Below are 22,201 nucleotides of genomic sequence, written 5' to 3'. Positions count from 1 at the left end.
CTTCATGGGAGATGATGCTAAGATGGAAGTTGAAGGGAAAGGACATGTAGAAATAGAAGATGGGGAATTCAAAGATGTTTTCTATGTTCCAAATCCAAGCTCCAATCTCCTATCAGTTTACCAAATCACTCACCTAGGAGATGGTCATAAGGTTGAGTTCCTTCCAGATTTAGTGATGGTGTGAAGTCTTAGAGATGATTCATTGGTAGCAGTGGGGAAAGTCAATGATGACAAGAGGCTTTATTCCTTCTCCCACTTTGTGCCTAAGAGTCCTTCCCAAGCCTTGTTAACTCACACTACTTCAAACATCAACTTATGGCATAAGGGGTTTTGTCACCTTGACTTCGGCTCTCTTCAGCAACTTTGCTCAAAAAACATGGTCATAGGTCTACCTAATATCAACTTTTCTAAGGGAGAGTGTTCATCTTGTTCAGTGGATATGAATCTCAAGGAGAAGTATGATAAAGGGAAGTCTTCTCAAGCTCAAGTTGTTCTTCAGCTAGTTCACATGGTATTAGTAGGACCCTTTGCAGTGACTTCAGTCAGCCAAGGCTGCTACATACTCACATTTGTTGATGACTTTTCTAAATTCACTTGGGTCTTCTTCCTTCATTGTAAGAATGAATTGGTTCATAAGCTTCAAGACTTCAAGACTCATGTTGAACACAAGTCAAGGAAAGCCATCAAAGTACTAAGGGTGGACAATGAGAACAGATATGTTGACAGAAGACTTAAGAACTTTTGCAGATTTGAGGGGATTGATCTTCAAAACTCACCAACATTCAGTCCGCACAAGATAGATGTTGCAGCTATGAGGATTAGAACTCTCAAGACCATGGTAAGTTGCATGATAAAGGCCAAGTCTCTAATTCCTACACTTGAAGTTGAAGCCATTAGCAGTGCTACTCACATACCTAATAGGTCTCCTCATCCAGCCTTAGATGGCAAGACTCTTTTTGAGGCATGGTGCGGCAGAAAACCAATTGTGAGTCACCTCAGAGTCTTCGATTGTCTAGCATGGGAAAACCTATCCTCCAGGAGTTGCAAGGCACTGACACCTAGACCTTGTACTTTTATTGGTTATGAAGACAATGTGAAGGCTTACAGACTGATGGATCCAGAGACTCATGAGATTTTTGTGGAGAAGGATGTTCATTTTGAGGTAAGTTCTCCTAGCTTATCCTCTACTCCTCTCCGAACATCCTACATAGTGGAAACGGATAGTGACACAAGCAATAGTGCTTCAACAGGTTAAGACACATGGGGTTCTATCGACAGTTGCAATGAGAGGTCACATCAATCCAATCCACGTGCTTACATTTCCATAGTGAAAGGTCCATCACAGCATGGTCCATCTTGTCTTCCAGCTCTAGCTTCACTTGACGTGGGAGATAGACTTGAGGACTTACATCTTCTCATTGATGATGATTAGTCTACAATTTTTGCAATGGCTCACTCTGACCCTCATGTCTATTCTCTACATGATCAATCTTTACAGGTTGGCATGATTATGGATCCTTATAAACAGCAATTAGTGGAGGTCTCTTTATCAGTTGAGGAGACAGATGGTTCAGTGGAACAGGTTCAACAGACATCCTTTCCAGATCTGCATTCATTCTTTTCAGCATAGTTGGAAAGGGTGAACATCAGCATCAGCACAGGGATACTTGAGCAGGTTTCAGGGCCACCATACATCTTCAGGAGTGTACCTTTAGCATTGTTTCTTCCTAAGGGAAGGAACATCATTCTAAATTCTTGGACCAACTTCTTCATTGGAGCAGCTTTCACTTGTTGGCATTCTTCTTTTGCGATGGAGCCTATTCTGTCTCTCTTCCTTCTCTTATTCTCTTATGTATATATTGGATGTATGTCATAATGGGGGGGTCTTGATTACTCCATTCATCAATGCATCCTTATTTATCTCTCTTTTTGGGGGAGGGTTTTTCCCATGAGGTTTTCCCTCTTTCCCCACTTTATGGGAGATTGCATTTTCATTATGTACATTGGTACCTAATATGGCCTAGTAGCTGGGACTTATTATGCATCTTCATCCTAGTTTCATAAGCTTAAGGGCATTCCCCTAAGTTGCAGTTAAGGGGGGGTGTTGGTATAAATAAGTATTTACTTATTACACTTACTTAAGTTTACTTAGGTTTATGCATTATTTTATTATTTTTATTTGTGAGACACTTAGGAGTTTGCGCACCTTTTTGAGTTGTCATGTAGACAACACAGGAGTATGCAACTCTATTTTAGCACATGGCGTCTACAACACTATTTTGCATGTCACACCCTTGTAGGCTTATCCTCTCATCACCGCACTTACTTCCATGCTTAATGGAGGATAACCCATATCTGGTGGATATGTGCTTGGTTGTATGACACATCATGATGTTGATTATGAGGCATTCTAGATGTATCTGAGAGGCCTTTATATACAGGCACTCCTAGTGTACTTTTACATTGCATAAATTATGACATATTGATTACATTGTCATTCTAATCATACTCTCTCTCTTTGGTCTACTGTGTGCTTGTGTTTGAGTTTTTAGTTCCTGGGTGAATTTTTTCCTTAGGCAAATTCTTACACATAAATATATATATACATACATACATGAAAATAACAATGCACTTTCTAAGAGTTTACAATTGTTCAAATTATTGTTTAACAAGAAAATACACCTAAAGAATTGTTAGCTCAAAAGAAAGAACATGGTGTTGAAACAATACAAAAAGACCTTGACATGAGAGGTCCTCAAGTGAGGGTGTTGACCAATCTTAAAAACTTGAATGCTGAAATGAAAGCTATCAATGATCAAAAACCTATGCGAGAGTTATATCACAATGTGAAGTTGATTTTAGATAAGGTAGAGGTAGACATTTAGAAGTTTGATGATCAAAATATAAGGCACAAGAAATGAAGGAGAAGGAGTGAATTTAGAAAGAGAAGGAGAAAGAGTGGCTTTAGAAAGAGATTGAATGGTAGAAACAATAGCTAGATGACATAGAAGATATTATGAGAGCCACTCGAAGAATATAGGAAAGTTTTACAGTAGGTACTATGACATTGAAATCACTTGAAAGTGTCTTTTACAATTTACGGTCCAAATATCAAATGCTTATAAGAGTGTTTCAAGTATGGGCATAGTCTCCCTATGATGATCCCGAGTATCAAATGCCAAGGTTGGGAACCACTTCAACATCCTTTGTATGGTTTATAGGTAATGTCATTGTGGTAGAGGCTTCAGCAAGGGAATGAGCCTCATGATTATGGTGTTTACACAAAAGTAGAACTTGGTTCTTCAACTCCATACACTCAACTCTTCACTAAAGTTATTCTTCAATTCCTTGCATATGCAATCATATCACCTTGGAAAACTATATTTGATCCTGCTAGCTAGGAACCACAGATTGTTCATTTTATTGTACCTAATCTGATGATAGTTCTATAGGAATTTGAAATCAACCCAACTAATTAGCATTTAGACCCATTTAACTGGGTTATGGATAGTTTCTTTCTAAAGATATCTGCTATGATATGTTTTTGTAAAATTTCTTGTGAACTTTGCCCATTTTTCCTAATTTGCATTATTTTTGTGGAGGATCTTGAGGTATCTTGAGGTAAGTTACTTAGCACGGGTTGAGTGAGTTTTATTGTTTTATTATCTAGATTCTAGAATATGTATGCATCTAGATCAATTTTTCTATTGTTCTAAAATGTAATAAGCATCTTTAAAAATATCTCTAAATATACATATTTAGAAAGAAAAGAAATGAACATTTACATATCTCCCTTGAAGAAAATCATGGAGCTAGGGCACAACAATGAAACCATAGAGCAAGGACATGACACATCAACACAATTGCAAAGCAAGGGCATAGACATCACAAGGGTGCAACATGGAAACAAAATTGCAAAGCAAGGGCATGACAATGAAATTGTAGAGATCACTAGAAAAAAATGCACCAATCACAAGGGCACGACAATGTTCAAAGCTCTCCACCCTCTTTTGTGTGCAACTCTCCACAATCAAAAAAAATGAGGAATGATTTATGTCATGCCTTTCTTTTTTCTTATACTCACGAGGGTGTCACAATTATGACGCCAACATTAGTATTGTGATGACACCAGGGACATTGTGAAAAAAAATATGGAAATCACCACAAATTACACCGCTAATGAAAATTGTTGTTGTAATTTGACCCCAAATGTTGTAGTGACTCTTCTTGCATATGTTGATTATAAAAGATTCAAAGTATATAAAATCAATGTCAAGTCTGCATTCTTTAATGGAATACTAGAAGAAGAGGTATACATTGAACAAATAGAAGGATTTGTTGATCCAAGAAAGAAGAATATGATATGTAAATTGCACAAAGCATTGTATGGATTGAAACAAAGTCCTAGAGCATGGTATGAGAGATTGCATACATATATGGTAAAACTTGGTTTTGCAAGGATAGATGAAGATGGTAATCTATATTTAAAGACTAAGTCAAATAACAATATACTATTAGCTGAAATATTTGTAGATGACATCATATTTGGAGGAAAATATGCATTATATCAATCATTTGCAAATGAAATAAGGAAAGAGTTTGAGATGTCTATATTTCGTGAAATCAATTTTTTTTGCTATTTTGCAATTATATCATATGAACAAAGGTATATACATTACTCAATCAAAATATATCAAGGAGATCTTGAAGACCTTTGAGATGGAGGACTCATGACTAGTTGGAACATCTATGGCTACTAGACATAAGCTCTCAAAGAATGATGATTTTTTTGATGTGAACCAAACTTTATATAGATCGATGATTGAAAAGTTGTAATATGTTATTCACAATAGACTTGATATTGCACTCACAGTTGTGATAGTTGCAATCTTTTCTACAAATCCTAAAGAAAACCATATAAAGGCAGTAGAAAGGATACTGAGATATTTGAAAGGAATAAAGGACTATGCACTATATTAAAAAAGGAATGACAAGTTTGAGTTAAGAGTGTATAAAAATGTAGATTAGGATAGAAATATTTATGATAGAGAGAGCACAAGTGGAGAAGCTTTCTTTCTAGGAAAGAGATTAGTTTCATGAACAAGAAAGAAGCAAAATTGCATCTCCCAATCCATAGCAGAAGTTGAATATGTTGTTGTAACAGTTAATTAATCTAACATGGTTTGGATCAAGAAATTTTTGAAAGGAATGAAAGAAGATATCACTACACCCATTTTTATATTATGTGACAACACAAGTGCTATAAACATATCGAAGAATGTAGTGATGCATACCAAGACCAAACATATTTTTCTCAAGTATCACTACTTGAGAGATTTCGCACAAGACAAAGAAGTAAGATTGGAGTATGTGAATACTAAGGAACAAATAGTTGATATATTCACAAAGGCTTTACCAAAGGAAGCACATGAATATCTAAGAGGAAAATTGGGAATCATTCCCATAACTGAGGCTACCTAAGTTAAGATGGAGCTCTGCATCAAATGTCTTGATTAGAATATCTTAAAAATTTATTTAGAAGGTCACACTTTAGGACCTTCCTAAAGTTGTAAAGAGATAAGATCAAGATGTTGAATCGGTCATAAGCAAGATGACTGAAGAAGAATCTAGTTCACAAAATTGACACAGACATATCTATATGTTGCAGATGTATGAGATAGAGTTAATAGTGTAGATAGTGAACTATCTTTGGCATTGTTGTCAAAGATAGAGAGAATGCAAGTTATTATTTGTAGTTACAAAGAGCGAGGGAATCTATGGTCAATTAGTAAAGAAACAAAAAAGGGAGATAGTACAAAGTACAAAGGTAGAGCAATTTATCTATCTAGTAATTAGAGCTAGAAGTATTACTATCTAAGAGGGATCTCATATTCTGATATGACAGAGGAAGTTGTTTGCATATAAGAGCTCCATGAATGAGAATAAGAATGAAACTAAAAGATGAGATTAGAGATATTATTGGAGGCTGAGATGAGAATTAGAATAAAACTAAGGATATTAATGAAGATATAAACATAGATGGAGTTGATGGAAGAAAGTCAAGTATATTGTATTGTATGGTAACTAGTGGTGTTGCCATCAATGCCAAAGAGGGAGATTGTTGGAAACTACAATTGGAATAATTGTTCTATTGTCATTGATGTCACACCTTATTGGTGAGATAGTTGCTAACTGAGTAGACTTCCATATCAAGTTAATTTATGTAGAAGACTTAAGAAGAAGAGATAAAAAAGGACCTAGTGGAAAATTTGAGTTATGTGGAACTATAATGGGCACTTAATTAGTTGGATCTTAACAAGATAGTATGTTGTTCAATCATAACAATAATTGGAAAATATATTTTTGTTGAATCCTACATGAAATGATTAAAGAAAGACTACAAGTAGATTACATAGTCCTGGTATACATGTTCCTCAATTTTAAAAGTAGTATAAGAAACATTGGTGTCCTCTAGAAAGAAAGAAAGATAAGCAAAACAAAATTTTAGATAGGGGGGAAGAGAATCATAATTGAGTTTTAGAATCTTCATTATAGAGTCTTCTCCCTTTGCTACCATTTTCAACTACCCCAAATTTTCCTCCCAATATGATGTGAGGGGAGACTTAACCATGGATGCCACAACTATCTTTGATGTAGGAGCATCCTAGGCTTGCTTGCAATTCTGCATAGTTGGAGGGATTTTGGTTAAGTTTTGTGGAGCTCGGTAGATACTAGTGTTTGGCATACACTAGGAGATCGACATGGTCTATGGAACTCACATGGTCTGGGAACTCAATGTGGTCTATGGAACTTGAGAACTTGGCATGGTCTATGGAACTTGGCATGGTCTAGGAACTTGACATGGTCTCTAGAACTCAACATGGTCTCTGGAACTCAACAATGCTTAGGAATTTACTGGTGCTTGGCTTGGTTTTGGTAAAACTTAGTTTGGTCTATTGAAAATAGATTGATGTAAGTATTAATATGTGTTTCAATCATTCTATTGTCACTGATCTCTATAAGAATTTTCCTTAGGGAAAAATTCATCCAAGAACTAAGAACTCAAACACAAGCACAATTGTAGACCAAAAAGGAGTATGATCAGAATAACAATGTATTAGATTCAATATGCATTAACCTAAGTAAACTCAAGTAAGTGTAAATAGTAAATATGTATTTACACCAACAACCGCCACCCCCCCCCCACATCCCTTAAGTGCAACTTAGGGGAATGCCTTTAAGCTTTCAAAAACTAGAATGAAATGCATGATGGGTCCCGGCTATAAGGCCATGTTAGGTACCCATGTACATAATGAAATGTAATACAATCTCTCATAAAGTGGAGAAAGAGGGAAAACCTCATGGGAAAAATCCTCCCCCAAAAAGAGAGATAAAGAGACAAGATGGATGGAGTAATCAAGACACCCCCATTATGACATACATCAAGCATATACAAGAGAGAAATGGGAGAAGGACAAAACCCCCTAAGAGGAAAAAGTTCCCCCCATAAAGAAGAAGAAGAGGAGACAAGGTAGTCCCCCCACCCTAAAGGTAGTGTGTCGATCAGTTGGAAATGCTCCAATGTAGAAGTTGATCCATGACTATTGAATGATGTTCCTTCCCTTTGGAAGAAACAATGGTAGCAGTACAGGTGAGATGCTTCCCCTAGGTGTGGAAAGAATCTCAATGATGAAAGGTGTCTTTGAAACTTGTTCAAGTGTTCCTGTGTTGATACTGATGGTGGTTGCTTCCAAAACTATTGAGAAGAAGTGCAGATCTAGCAAGGATTGTTGTAGAACCTATTTCAAAGAACCAACAGTCTCCTCAAATGATAAAGAGACCTCCTACAACTACTATACATAAGGATCCACAAGCACATTAGCCTATAAATACTGATCATGTAGAGAATGGATATGAGGGTTAGAGTGGGCCCTTGCAACAACTGTAGAAGGATCGTCCTCATCAAAGAGAAGCAGGATATCATCAAAGAAGTCCTCCAAATCTGCTATGTGTGACTCCACAAACAAACCTGAAATGTCAATCAAGAAGTCATCACCTAAAGCAAAAACTAAAAAACAAAGTGTACCTTATTGTGCTGAAGTATATGAATCGATCATTGTGGGAATAGATGAAGAATTCACCTCAAAGAGATGATGAATATCATCAAGGATGCCTCCCACATCTTCAATGTGAGACTCCATGAATAGGCCTATAATGGCGAGAAGGAAGTCATCACATAAAGGTAAAGTAGGAAGACATAAAGGGTCTTGTTGCACTGAATCCAAAGCATCTGTGGCTGAAATAGGATTAGTAAGAGCAATAGGAGCATTTGGAGGTGTGATCACATCTAGAGTTGAAGAAACCATAGTTGGAGTGACTGGATATAGAATGTCCTCTAGAGATGGAGGAACACATGGATCTCAATATGCTTCCCAAATAGACATTCAAATATCATGAGGAAAACATGCCATTCTAAGAGGAGCAAAAGATTCCTTACTCATTTTGTTATACAAAAAGCGATGAAGGTGCACAAGATGTGTCCAATTAAAATGTGGTGGCAATGAATAGAGATAAGGAAGCAATTATGGATGGTCTCTTAGATGATCAAGTATCAAAGCACTCAATTTGTGATAGTTCCTTGTTGTCAACTGTGGTCTAATACCAAACTGACAAATCTGACAAGACTCCATGAGATCAATCAATGAACCCCAAAGAATCAAAGAACCCCCCCTAATGAATGATTTAGGCACTTGGTAGCCACTTGCCAATTTAGGGTCTATTTTTGAAAGTAGTATTTCTATCCACAGAACCTATAATATGATTACAAATCTGGAAAGTAGACAAAAAAAAATGCAGTTTCAAAAAAAATGGAACCTGATTTGGAGTCCAGATGAGCCTGTACTAAGCATTTTAAGTGACAAAAAATAAGATTTAAAATTTGTAGAAAAATTTAGGAATAGAGATCTCAAACCACCTACACCAATGTGTAGATCACAAAATTCTACCCCAAAGCAAAAAAAATTGCTCACAAAAAGGAGTCTGTATGAGGGAGATATCGTTGTTTGACAATTGCTAATGCTATTTTATTTTTTGAATCATCGTGGTCGCACCTCCAAAAATCAAATGGCTCTAGATTTTGTCTTAGATGTCTGATTTGGATGAAACAAAATCTGATTTGGGGGGTTTTTTGACCTTCTGAATGTGATGCAAATATCTAAGTTGCACCAACAAGCACCAATCTTCACTTGCAAAAAATTTCTCCTATGGCCCGATGGCCAAATTTTTTTTGGAAAATAATGCAAATCCAAAAAAAATAGCAGAGATGTAGATGAAAAAAATGTAAATCTAAAAATTAAATGTATAGATCTGAACTGATCATAGCAATTTTGCAAATCAGTCCTTCAAGTGTCGATTTGCAAAAAATTGCCTCAAAATCAACTTTGGCCTAGGGTAGGCAACTTTATAGCCAATTTTCACCGAATCAATGTTTTGGATGCAATGGCGAGGTTAGATCTGGTTCTAGACGCTCCTAATTTTTGTGATACTCTAGATTTAGGCTAAGGTGCTGAAGCAAGAAGATAGTCTCAAATGGCTATGTGAAGAGAAAATCTCTAAGAGCTCTGATACCATGTAAGAATTTTTCTTAGGAAAAAATTCACCCAAGAACTAAGAACTCAAACACAAGCACAAGTGTAGACCAAAAAGGAGTATGATAAGAATAACAATGTATTTGATTCAATATGCATTAACCTAAGTAAACTTAAGTAAGTGTAAATAGTAAATACGTATTTACACCAACAATGTCAAACCTGCTACTTGCTAGTAAGACAATTGCTTATATGATTTAAGTATTATCATTTGTTTGATTGATGAAGAGGATTTGATCAAATAGGGTAACAATAGCACCTAGAGGAAAGGTTGTGTTATGATATTGAAAAGGAGTACAAAGATCAGTTAAGACAATAATATTATAGTGGATTGATAATCTACTTAAGGTTGCAAAGGATGGTTACACCGATTAAGTTCAGAAGAACAAGTTAAACAAAGTTTGTCTGCCAAGCTTAACATTCTACACAGTAGGTGCTGAGAAAAGTTAGTGTAAGCTGAGGAGAATTAGTTGGAGTAGAGAAAAGTCAATTTTAGTGTAACAACCACTACTTTACAATTATAATTATGCTCACTAGGAAGCCCAAGTCTTGATATCAGATCACCTTCTACACTAGTCCTCCAGACGTCATCCATAACAATCAAACTTATTTTCCCTTCTAATACCTCATGTATCAACCCAGTTGCCCACACATCACTTAGTCTAGTATCTATTTCTAATCCAATATGGGAGGTTAGGTCACATTGCAGTTTCCTAATAAAACAAGTATGGGAAATCGAAATCCAGGTAGAACACTCATACCTATGTTTTGATCTATTGTAGACATGATGCAGAAGGAATGTTTTTCTCAGGCCACCCATTCCCATGGTGGCAATAACTCTAACGAAATGGTCCTCAGACAGTCCTTGAATCTCATCCACCTTGTAGTCAATAGCCACTATTGATTCATCCATCTCCAAGATACTCCCTCTTCTAAGCTCTCCTCCCCTTTCACTTTTAGGTGTACTTGTTGAGGGCTCATTTAGATGGGCCGCATCCTGGAAAAGCTTGAGCTCGTGTACCTCTTGAAAAGAAACCCTGATCTTGTCTTTGAGCTCTTTAATAATCTTCACCATCTTACATTCAAAGAATAGTTGGCTACAATCGAATGCACATGATTGACTTCTATTTGTATATAGATGCTCAACATCACACTCGTCAATTATGTCTTCTACATCAAAAATAATATTTCTGACTTCCACTAGCCATTCTTTCACATCTTGATTGTGATCACTCATCTCATCTGCAACTTGTAGAGAAGCAAAAATCTTGTTGAGCTTCTACTCCAACCATTTGAAGTTACTTTTGAAGTTGAGGAGGAGAGATGCCTCATCCCATGCTTTCTCTACTACAATCTCACCATGTTTTCCAAGCATACCTTTAGCAAGGCCAATAGCAAGTCCAACAATAATTTTTTGAGTTATCAGAGATTGCGAAATGGAGAGTAGAATTGAACAACAATGCAACTAAATCTTTGTTGAGTGCGAGTATGGAAATCTTCCTGCAACCCTCATAATTTATAACAAAGGGAGTCTTGTAGAGTAATAGAATGGTAAAGTTTTTTTGTAATATTTACTTGGGAATAAGTGGACAACAATTATGTCATGATTTGGAAAAGTGAATTTCCCTCTCTTTCGTTTTCTAAGGTTCGAGCTAAGTAGGTAGGGATGGACTGACACTTCAATAAATAATCATAATTCATTAAAGCAAACATGTTCATTTGAAGTTAAAGGAAAACCACATAACTTTTAAATGTTTTTGTAGCACATTACATTGCTATGAATAATCTACGATCCAATTATTGTTCTTTCATCCAAGGAGCTACCAAACTATTCTCACACACTCCATTTAAATTTATCCTTTTTAAGGGATTTTCAAACAATTATAATATTTTTTAATATTTTAAAATTATAAGGTGGTAATGCATATTTTTCAAAATAGAATGAGTTTTAAAAAAAAAAAATTAAGAAATATGTTTGGTAAATAAAATAGAAAAAAATTGACACTTCAATAATTAGTAATAATTCATTAAAGCAAATATGTTTTTCGTTCAAAGTAAAAGGCAAACCACATAACTTTTAAATGTTTTTGTAGCATATTACAAAGCTATGAATAATCTACGATCCAATTACTGATCCTTTCCTGCAAGGAGCTCCAAAAATATTCTCACACACTCCATTTTAATTTTTCTTTCTTTAAATTTTTTCAAACAATTATAATCTATTTTAAAATTAAAAAATATGAAGTGAGTTTTTGAAAAAACTTAAATTCAAAAATATTTTTGGTAAATAAAATAGAGCAAAAATTTGACACAAAATTAAGTCAAATTTGTCTGTGTGTCTACATAAAAAACCATCCATTTTAAAATAGACACAAAACTTTAAAAATGTGTTTAAATTGATAATATTTTCTATACATTTTCCGAATCAAATGGAAAAAGTAGGACGATTGGAGATTCATTTGGTGATATGTTTGGCCTATTTACCGATGGGGACTCAAAGCACTTGGCAGAAAAAACAAAAAATCTGAATTGATTGATTCGCGACATCCAGTGTGAGAACAAAATAGGGAGAACTGTATTCCGACGATCTTTATTTGAACAGTTCTATTGACACGTTCATGGGACCCACTTTGAAATAGTCTTTTCAATATTGAAGTCCAGAAAAGTTGAGAATGGGTCTCTCTCTCGTATTAGTTGTCACATTTGATCTCCCTACGATTTATTGTGATATTAACTAAATGTTCGGTATGATTATGGAGCGTGGTAATTACAATGTGCGTAAATATAAATAGGATTAAAATATATTTAGTTGAATTATTAATAATACATAAAGATTTTTAAGATTTAGATTTGATAAGTTTATGGGTATTAGTAAGAATTAGGTGGGTGGGCCTATTAACGGGTTTCAATGGGTAGATCTGATTAGAGAAGATGTAGTATGGGCAAGTATTTAGTTCCTCTTATATTTATTATAAATTTTGTGTAGCTTAATAATAATGGTGTATTGACTTGGTGACAAAACATAATAACTTCTTCACTTGATCAAAGTTCTATTGGTTTCTAATGTGAGATTTTCTCTTCATCATTTGAACCCATCTCCTTCAATGTGACAAATATAGGGGTGGATGCTTCGATAGTTCCAAAGGAAATATGAGTTGCTAACTTCTAGAGAACCACTTCATATTTTTCCAACTAGATCTTTAACGTTAAATTCATTTTTTTTTGTCTTTCTCTATCTCAGCTCACATAGTGGTGGTCACCTTACTGAGCTCACCTAATTATTCTTCCCACTTATTCATTTTACCCTACTTTATTTGGCCAATTCAATAATATGAGGCAGATACTTTCGACAAGTCCTTTTTACAGGTGTAGAAAAAATCTTTCCTAGTGTCTCTCTATCTCCATTTGTTCAGGTGGCATTAAGGGTCTTTTATTTCTTAGCCTTCTTGTGAGGTCCAAGCTTCCCATTATGTCATGAAGGGATACCTTTCAATACTGCCAAAGATGTTTTCTTCAAAATTCTATCACCAACTATTCTTGTGGGGTTGTTGCATTAAGGTTTAAAGTTGTGGCATCTTGTGAGACAAACATTGTTCCTCCTACTATACTATTATCTCTTTGAGAAGGATTCCTAGGGATATCTACTAATCCTTACTATGGAGTCTAAATGTTGGGATATGGGGCTATAGTTATTCGTAAAGGACTTGTCTTCACTTAGCTACATGCCAATATCTCTAGCTCCACTTTCCTTCTACTGATCTCTACTTCTTTTGCAAGTTTGTATTTCTATCTTTATTTTGTTACTTTGGAAACTTTCCTTTGAAAATCTTCTTGTTGTTTCTTTTCTTTGGAGGGTTTTTCATGCCCAATATTTTTTCTTCTCTTCTTCCTCAATGCATGGTCTTTTGGCCCATAATCTCTTCTTATCCTTCGCTTCATTTGCCTCCTTTTCATGTTGTAACTAGGATTATTTTTCTTGGGTTTTCTATTCCTATTTGACATACTCCTTTTCCTGTCTTAACTTTTCTACTTCTTTGATTCTTTGAGGAGAGAATCCTCTTTTCTAGGGTGATCATCATGCTCACATATTCTACCTTAGTAGTATTGATGTCCACATACCATTGCATATCTTAGATATCCAGTTCCTCCATAGGTGTGTAGTGTTACAGTAGATGAGTCTAGGTATCTAGGATAGGATCTTGTTTTCAAGAGCTTGATGTGATTAATATGTCTCTCATATTCGGAGATAGATGGGCACCCAAGATTCTCATTCTCTGATAGATGAGAGAGAATCCTCATCAAAAAGGTTATTTTCACTATCCTTATGAATGCTACAGGAAATCATTTTGGGTTGGAAGACTAGTGTTTTATCAACCTTGGTGGAGATCATGGGGAATGATTCACAAAGAAACTATATTGTGGGTATGCTTGTGCCTATTTCTACTCTTGGTAGGGAACTGAACACCAAGGGTTTTGTAGAGATATCTATAGTTATCCCTTGATGTGTGTTGGAAAGGTGTTTTATCACTAAATTCATCATTTTCCAATGTCCTACATGATTTCTTCTTACGGAGAACCTTCAAGCAGATCTTCCTTCATTTTGAAGGATTTGCATCCTATTATGAGTCCCTTCCTCTTCTCATTGTGTTACAAAGTGGCCTTTTTTTTATCTCCTTACTTGAGAAATGATGCAAAGGATAATGTACGGTGAACCCCTCTAATTCCCCCACAAAATTATCCTCATAAGCTAAGAAATTGTTTCCAACTTTAACTTCATATTTGGTGTCTTAGCTAATCTCCTTCCTAGTCTTGTCTTTAAGTTCATTATTCACAAGGGTGGGCTCTTCCACTTTAACATATTATTCATCATCCTCTATCTCCATATCTTTCACCTTATCAAACACTAGAGTACTAGTCTCAGGTTTAGGATTTTTGAAAGAGGGTGGTATGGATAATTTTAGTGGCAAATATTTACCGATTGGAAAACTTCACATGTCAATGAAGCATGATTGAGGGAATAAATTACACATATAGGGTAGGGCGTTTCACCCAAACTTTATAAAAATTGGTACACACACCTGGGCCCATCAACCAATGATTTATGTGATCATCTCCTTTTTTTACGTGATATAGCTATTCGTATTTAGTTTTTGAACATAAAAATTTTAAAATATTCACCTATAATTTATGAAGGAAAATTATTGTTGGCCTAAATTTGCCAATGGTTTTATAAGGTTTTATTTAGATGAGGGCCAAAATTCTCCTATCATTTTGTGGGCATATGTCACAAACGAGAGCTATTTTTTTCAACTCTATTATTAATGGTAGTTTATTGAATGGACCATTAATCAATTTGAAAATGATATAAGACATGTTATTATTATGTGTATTTTGCCAAATATTTGTATACAGTATAAGCTTCCTATTGAAATCATATAAAAGGATTGGTATAAATATATTCATAGATCAATCTTATTTTATGAAATTTAGGTCAATTAGTTCTCTTGACAAGTCTCAAATTACCATTAGTATTGGTAAATGGCAACTATAATTGATGCAAAGGTGAGTGACTCAGACTTCTATGTCTTAAATTTTGAGTTCATCCTTATTTAGTGGGTACACATTAGTAGTTAGTGGTCACTTGGGAGACCTCAAACATCAAACATGATGACATCTACATTTCATATTGTTTTTCATACGACCAATGAATCATATTGAGGTATGTGACACACACACACACACACCCTATTGTCACTTCTTCAACAAGTTAATAATTTTTGGAAGCCTTTATTTTTCTAGAGACGTTGATCATGAATATTGCAAAGAGTCGTACATATAGAGAAAGACGAGAAAGGTCAAAAAATCATAAAACCTCATCATCATATTTTAGAGACAAAATGTTTTATGGCCTAAATGAAGGAGCAACATCATTACAATTAGTTTTATAATATTTCCAACCTACAAGCATTAGTACACCAATTCCACATATTGAACAACTTGGTGAACGTAACATCTCTAATCACAGTGAACTTGATGAAGATTTTTTAGGTAAATACCCAAAGTAGCCTAAATGATATACTCCACTTGGATGAGAATGGAACACAACCATGTAAGGGTAAAAGAAAATAAAAATATAAAAATGATGCCAAATCAAAAAAAGATAAGAAATGGAATTGTGGGTTGTTGGAAACTATAACTGGAACAATTATTATGTTGTCATTGATGTCAAACCTTATTGGTGAGATAATTGTTAACTAGGTAGAGTGTCATATCAAGTTGATTGATGAAGATGATTTAAGAAGAAGATATAACAAAAGGACTTGGTGGAAATGTTGACTTATGTGGAACTACAATGAGCACTTGATTAGTTGGACCTTGACAAGATGTTATGTTGTTTAATCATAACACTAAGTGGAAAATATAGTTGTATTAAAGCCTACATGAGATTATCAAAGCAAGAGTAAAAGCATAGGATTAACCAACCTTCAAAATATAAGATTTAGGAACTTATAGTTCAAGCCCAACTATGCTATTGTTGACTCAGTGAATAGTAGAAGCCAAGAAAATGTAGTGGTGACCGACAATCAGTAAAATATAGGAACAAGAAAGTTGGATTGAGTGCTAGTAAAAAAAACCAAGTAAAGATAGTGTAAACTGAGAAACAAAACATAGTGATGACCAAGTTATCTAGTGGTGACCGAGGCCGGGGCATATATTTTTGGAGAGCTATAATATACAATGGTTCTGGAGAGCTGATTGGAAGTAGTGATCAGACTAGAGGTAACTTGTTCTATCTAGACCTATCTGATGATACATGCTTGTTTGCATAGTGTAATGATATTTGCCTATGGTATAAAAGGCTATGTCATGTCAACTTTGTTAGGATTAACCTTAGATACAAATAATAGTTACATGAAAATATAACCACTATCAAAAAATAATAGATCACACATAAGAGAACACAAGACACCAAGATTTAACGTGGTTCACCCAATCCTTGGGCTAAGTCCATCAATAGCAAGTCTAATATTATTATGATCTAGTGATTACAACCTGATTACAATCTGTAATCCCTTATAGCTCAATACTACTGCAAGAACCAATTTTTGCATCACACATTATGAAAATCCCTAACCCTAAGCCTTTTTATACAAGTTTTTTGTTGCTTACAAAATTAGGGCTAGAATAATATAAAAATAGTAGTCAATGCCTTTTACAATATAAGGTCATTTTTGGCTTCGGGGGCATTGCCCTTTGACCCCATCTTGGGGGTGCTACCCCCAAACCCCTATAGAAATAATCTGGAGGGAAATCATGTTGAATAAACCTTTGAGTCTGATTAGGCTCAACATCACAATAAACTTTGACAATTTGGTACACATTAGTAAGAAGAAATGAGTGAGGGGTTTATCAAAATTGAAGAAACATGATAATGTGATGTGTAAACAATGTTAATTGGGTAAAATGACAATGTCTAGTTTCAAGAGAAAGACCTATCCTTCTAATGTAATTTTGGAATTGGTTCATACTGACCTTTGAGGACCTATTGGTGTGAAAAGCTATTGTGGTGACAAATATTTTATTATATTTTTTGATGAGTGTGATGTTTCGTAAAGAAAATTTTGATGCATTACAAATGTGTAAGTGGTATTTGGAAAGAGTTGAAAAGGAAACAAGTAAAAGCTTGAAGTGTCTGAGATCTTATTGAGGAGATGAACTCATATCTAGTGAAGTCAACACATTTTAAAATGATAGAGGAATCAAGAGATAGATGTGTGCACCTAAGACCCCTCCTCAAAATGGTATAGCTAAAAGTAGGAATAGATCAATCATATGGAGAGAAGTTGTAAGTACTATAGTTTACACCTTGAACCAAGTACAAGTCAAGAAAGGTATCAATATTACACCTTTTGAGTTATGATATGATTATGCACCTAATGTGAAATATTTAAAAGTCTTTGGAAGAAAATGTTACCTATTAAATGACAACAGAAATAAAAAAATTTGATGCGAAAAGTGATGAAGCTATATTCTTAGGATATCCACCAACAGAAAAGCTTATAAGTGTTTGAACTCTAACACTAACAAAATTGTGGAAAATGTAAATGTGAAAGTTGATGAATATGTAGAGAAGAATAAAGTTGAGTACAAGAAATATCCTTAAGATTACAACAACTTCATATACATTAATGAGGGTGAGCCCACCACTTTACCTAAGCCTGAGAAGAAAGATGTTGAGAAGTAGCAACCAGCTAATGCCGAGTTACAGAAACAAGTAGTCAAACATTAGAAGGTGCATATCGAGCATCAAAAGTTGATTGTAGAGAAAATAGAGGATCAAGCAGAGGTACAAGTAGTGCTGCCCAAAGTGATTATAAAAGATGAACCCGATGAACAAGTGGAAGGAAAAAGATGACAAGAACCTATGCTAGAAAAATATGTGAGAAGACATCATGCACCAGATCAAATCATTGGAGACAAGGACTTACGAAATATGACAAGAAAAAGGCTAAGTGAGATGTGCTTACTATGTAACTTTTAGCCTAAACAAGTCAAAGAAGCACTTCATAATGAAGATTGGATTCAAGCCATGAATGAAGAGATAGAGAAGAATAAAACATATACATTAGTAGCTAGACCAAAGGAAAAGAATGTCATTAAAACCAAGTGGGTATTCAAAAACAAGCTAAATGAAAGAAAAAAAAAAGTCACAAGAAATAAGGCAATACTAGTTTGTAAGGGATATGGACAAGAAGAAGGAATTGAATATGGTGATACATTTTCCCCTTATTGGAAGATTAGGAGTTATGAATCACTACTACATTTGGGCCTAAATTGTGATGAAAGTTCATCGCAATTGTGATTTCGAGTTGTCACCCAAGTGACAACACCATGATTTGGCTCCCATCAAATAGGTGTCAAACTTTTTCTATCACAAATTGCAACGGCAAGGGCATCTATTACAATTGTGACAAATAAAGATATCGTAACTTGGAACAAGACCATGAAAAGAGTTCATCATTACACCATCACAATTGTGATGGCTATCCATTGGGAACACCGTCACACATGCAATGTAAAAGTGACATCAATGTTGTGGGAGTGATGACTAGCCATCAGAATAGTCTGTCAGAATAGCAATAGGTATGTGACAGTAGTGTTGTGGGAGCAACAACTAGCCATCAGAATAATCCATTGTAATTGAGGTAGCTTGTCGTATTAATAAAAAAAATTGCTCAAAGTCAGCTATAATGCTCTCATAGTTCACAGTAGATTCACATAGTTAGTTGTCATGTAATCATAGATTCATAAAGTTAGTTGTCATGCAATCATAGGTTAATATTGAGCTTCACTTGGTTTCAAGAATAGTCTAATATTCTTTACTAATCATTGCCAAACACGTGAAGGTGGAAGCTCATTTGGCCCAACCCCACCCCTCCCCTAACATCTAAATTCCCCGTTAACATCTAAAATATTTAAGAAATGACCAATCTTTAAAGTACAAAAAAAGTTCTAGACCTACAAAAGTGACATCATTTTCCCATCTTCTAGTGCATGTCATTTTTCTGTCATATCCAAATTAAATAAGATTTTGCCACTCTTAATCGAGAATGCACATGCAATTGTGTTGAAATGCATGGACAATAGGTGGAGCTGAAAAAACCCAACATGTTTACATTTATTTAATAGGTCTATGCAAACCTTTAACAAAAATACAAAATTGTTGAGCTTTTTCAGCTCCACCTGATGTCGCATGTATATGAATTGAGATTGCATCTTGAACTATGTTGTCCTTCTGTATTACCTGAAACCAAGATATTCACATAGTTAGTTGTCCTATAATCATAGGTTAGTGTTGAGCTTCACTTGGTTTCGAGGATAGTTTAATATTCTCTACTGATAAGGGCCAACCACGTGAAAGTGGAAGCTCATATGCACCCCTCTCCCCCAACATCTAAATTCCCCATTAACATCTAAAAATCTTTAAGAAAGGATCAATATTTAAAGTACAAAAAAAGGTTCTAGACCTAGAAAAGTGATATCATTTTCCCACCTTTTGGTGCATGTCATTTTTCTGTCACATTCAAAATAAGATTCTACCACTCTGAATCAAGAATGCACGTGCAATTGTGTTCAAATGCATGGACAATAGATAGAGCTAACAAAACACAACACGATTACATTTATTAATAGGCCTATTAAGTTTTTAAAATTATAGACCATCGTGAACAATGGTCGTAATGGTTATTAACTTAAAATACCTAATTAAAGACCTCTAACACAAATGCAACCCTGTTGCATTTTTTAGCTTGACCTGATGTCATATGTATATGAATTGAGATTGCATATTAAACTATGGTGTCCTTCTGCATTACCTAAATCTCTTGGATTCACATAGTTAGTTGCAATGCAATCATAGGTTAATGTTGAGCTTCACTTGGTTTTGAGAATAGTTTAATACTCTCCACTAATTAGGTCCAAACACATAAAGGTGGAAGCTCATTTTCCCCCCTTCCCCCAACATCTAAATTCCCAATTAACATCTAAAATTTTTAAGAAATGATCAATCTTTAAAGTACCTAAAATGTCCTCATCACCTCCTGCTACTCTTAAGGGAAGTCCATGTTCATTGCTCACGAAAAATTCATCACACAGGTACATCTAGGAATGTCATGATCACCTCCTGCATAAAATGAATCCAATATTACAAAATGGCCCTTAAGAAATAATAGTTCAAGTGAAATAAACACATGAAAAATGAGAGAGAAAAAGAGGAATATACTTCCCAATAGGTGTTTCCATCGCATTTGTGGCCATGCTACATATTGAGTGAGCTTTATTATTTTTCTAATGTGCCAAAATCTCTTTATTTATATGCATACATACATACACAGACACACAGATTGTTGACATGTGATTGAAAAGATCATTTCTAAGAGAGATTATTGAAAGAGGGAGATTGTTGAAGAAGACTATGTGTTTCAATTATTGTTTTGTCACTAATGTCAAACCTGCTATTTTCTAGTAAGACAATTTCTTATAAGATTTAAGTACTATCACTTAGGTGATTGATGAAGAGGATTTGATCAATAAGAGGTAACAATAGCACCTAGAGGAAAGGTTGAGTGATGAATATGTAATGAAGTACAAGGATCATTTAAGATAGTGATGACATGCTGTATTGATAATCTACTTAAAGGTTACAAAGGCTAGTTACATATAGAAATTTTAGAAGAATAAGTTACACAAAGTTTGTCTACCAAGCTTGATTGAGTGTATAGTAGGTGTCAAGAAAAGTCAGTGCAAGCCAAGTAGAAAGTTAGCTAGAGCCAAGTAAAAGTTGATGCCAAGTAAACTTTAGTTGATGCTGAGCATCAGTAAACTTTAATTGATGCCGATTGATTTCACAGTTGATGTCAAGCAACACAGTAAGAGCTGAGCATCAGAAGGTTGATAATGTTGAGTTGTTGCATTGTTTAAAAGATCAAATATTTTTTGAATCTGAGATGATAGGTTTGTTTTCTTGAATTTTGTGAACCAAGAGGGAGATAAGGATGATGAGCTGGTGGCATAGAACTTGAGATAGACAATTTTTAGGCGAATTCAAATGGATTCTAGAAGAAGTTTCTAAAAGAGATATGAGATATGGGGTAGATACATTGTATCCTACCTAATCCATTTGAACCCTAAATTTTGACAATGGAAAATGAGCGAAAAAATATCTTAATTTCCTATCTATAGGAATGTCTAGTCATGAAGCAAAGAAGTTATGTGCGAGAACCTAAGGGAGACATGGAGTCAAGGGTTTTGCTTCATCAAGTGACCTAAGAGAAGAGTCTGCAATAGCATGTTAAGCAAGAAGGCTTAAGGAGATTAATGCTTGAAGGGTGAACAAGCTATCAGAGCTGCAAAGTATGAAAGCCAAGCAAAATTGAAGACTAAATAGAGATCTGTAATCTGCAATAGAAGTTGTAAGTTGTATCAAATCAAAGCTCTATTGTTACTCTCTAACAATTGTATCAGTCTAGGGTAAATCCTTTGGATTAAGGTTGACCTAACAGTCATTTGTAAGTCCTCTAACTAGGTGGCATTCCAAGTGAATGACCTAAAGTCCTCTAACAAGGCTCACTCCTAATAGGGTGATTAAAATCCTTTAACAAGGTCACATTTAACAGTTTGTATTATAACCTTTAATAGGGTTCGCCTTTCACAAGGAAACACTTCAGAAGAGTGAAAAAGAGTAGCATGTTACTGGTGGTTTTTTCCAAATTAGATTTCCACATAAATCATTGTGTCAAGTGTGTTGATGAATCTATTTTGTTTCATGCTTTACATTTTTGCAAGTTGATTTGATAGTAAGCCACAAGTTTTAGTGATTGCATAATCTTATAAATGCATGCATGGATATGAATGATTTATGGGTTCACTAAGCTATAAAAAGTTTTATTTATACATCTAGACCTTGGATAACTGATTCACCCCCCCACTTTTAGTCATTCTAAAGTATTCCAACAATTGGTATCAGAGCCATCTACTTAAGAGGACTAGTTTGA

Source organism: Cupressus sempervirens, chromosome 4 (genome assembly GCF_028749045.1).
Source record: "Cupressus sempervirens isolate cs-2001-9-10 chromosome 4, ASM2874904v1, whole genome shotgun sequence".
NCBI classification, from domain to species: domain Eukaryota; kingdom Viridiplantae; phylum Streptophyta; class Pinopsida; order Cupressales; family Cupressaceae; genus Cupressus; species Cupressus sempervirens.
The sequence above is the reverse complement of the archived record's forward strand: the minus strand, read 5'-3'. Positions refer to the sequence as shown.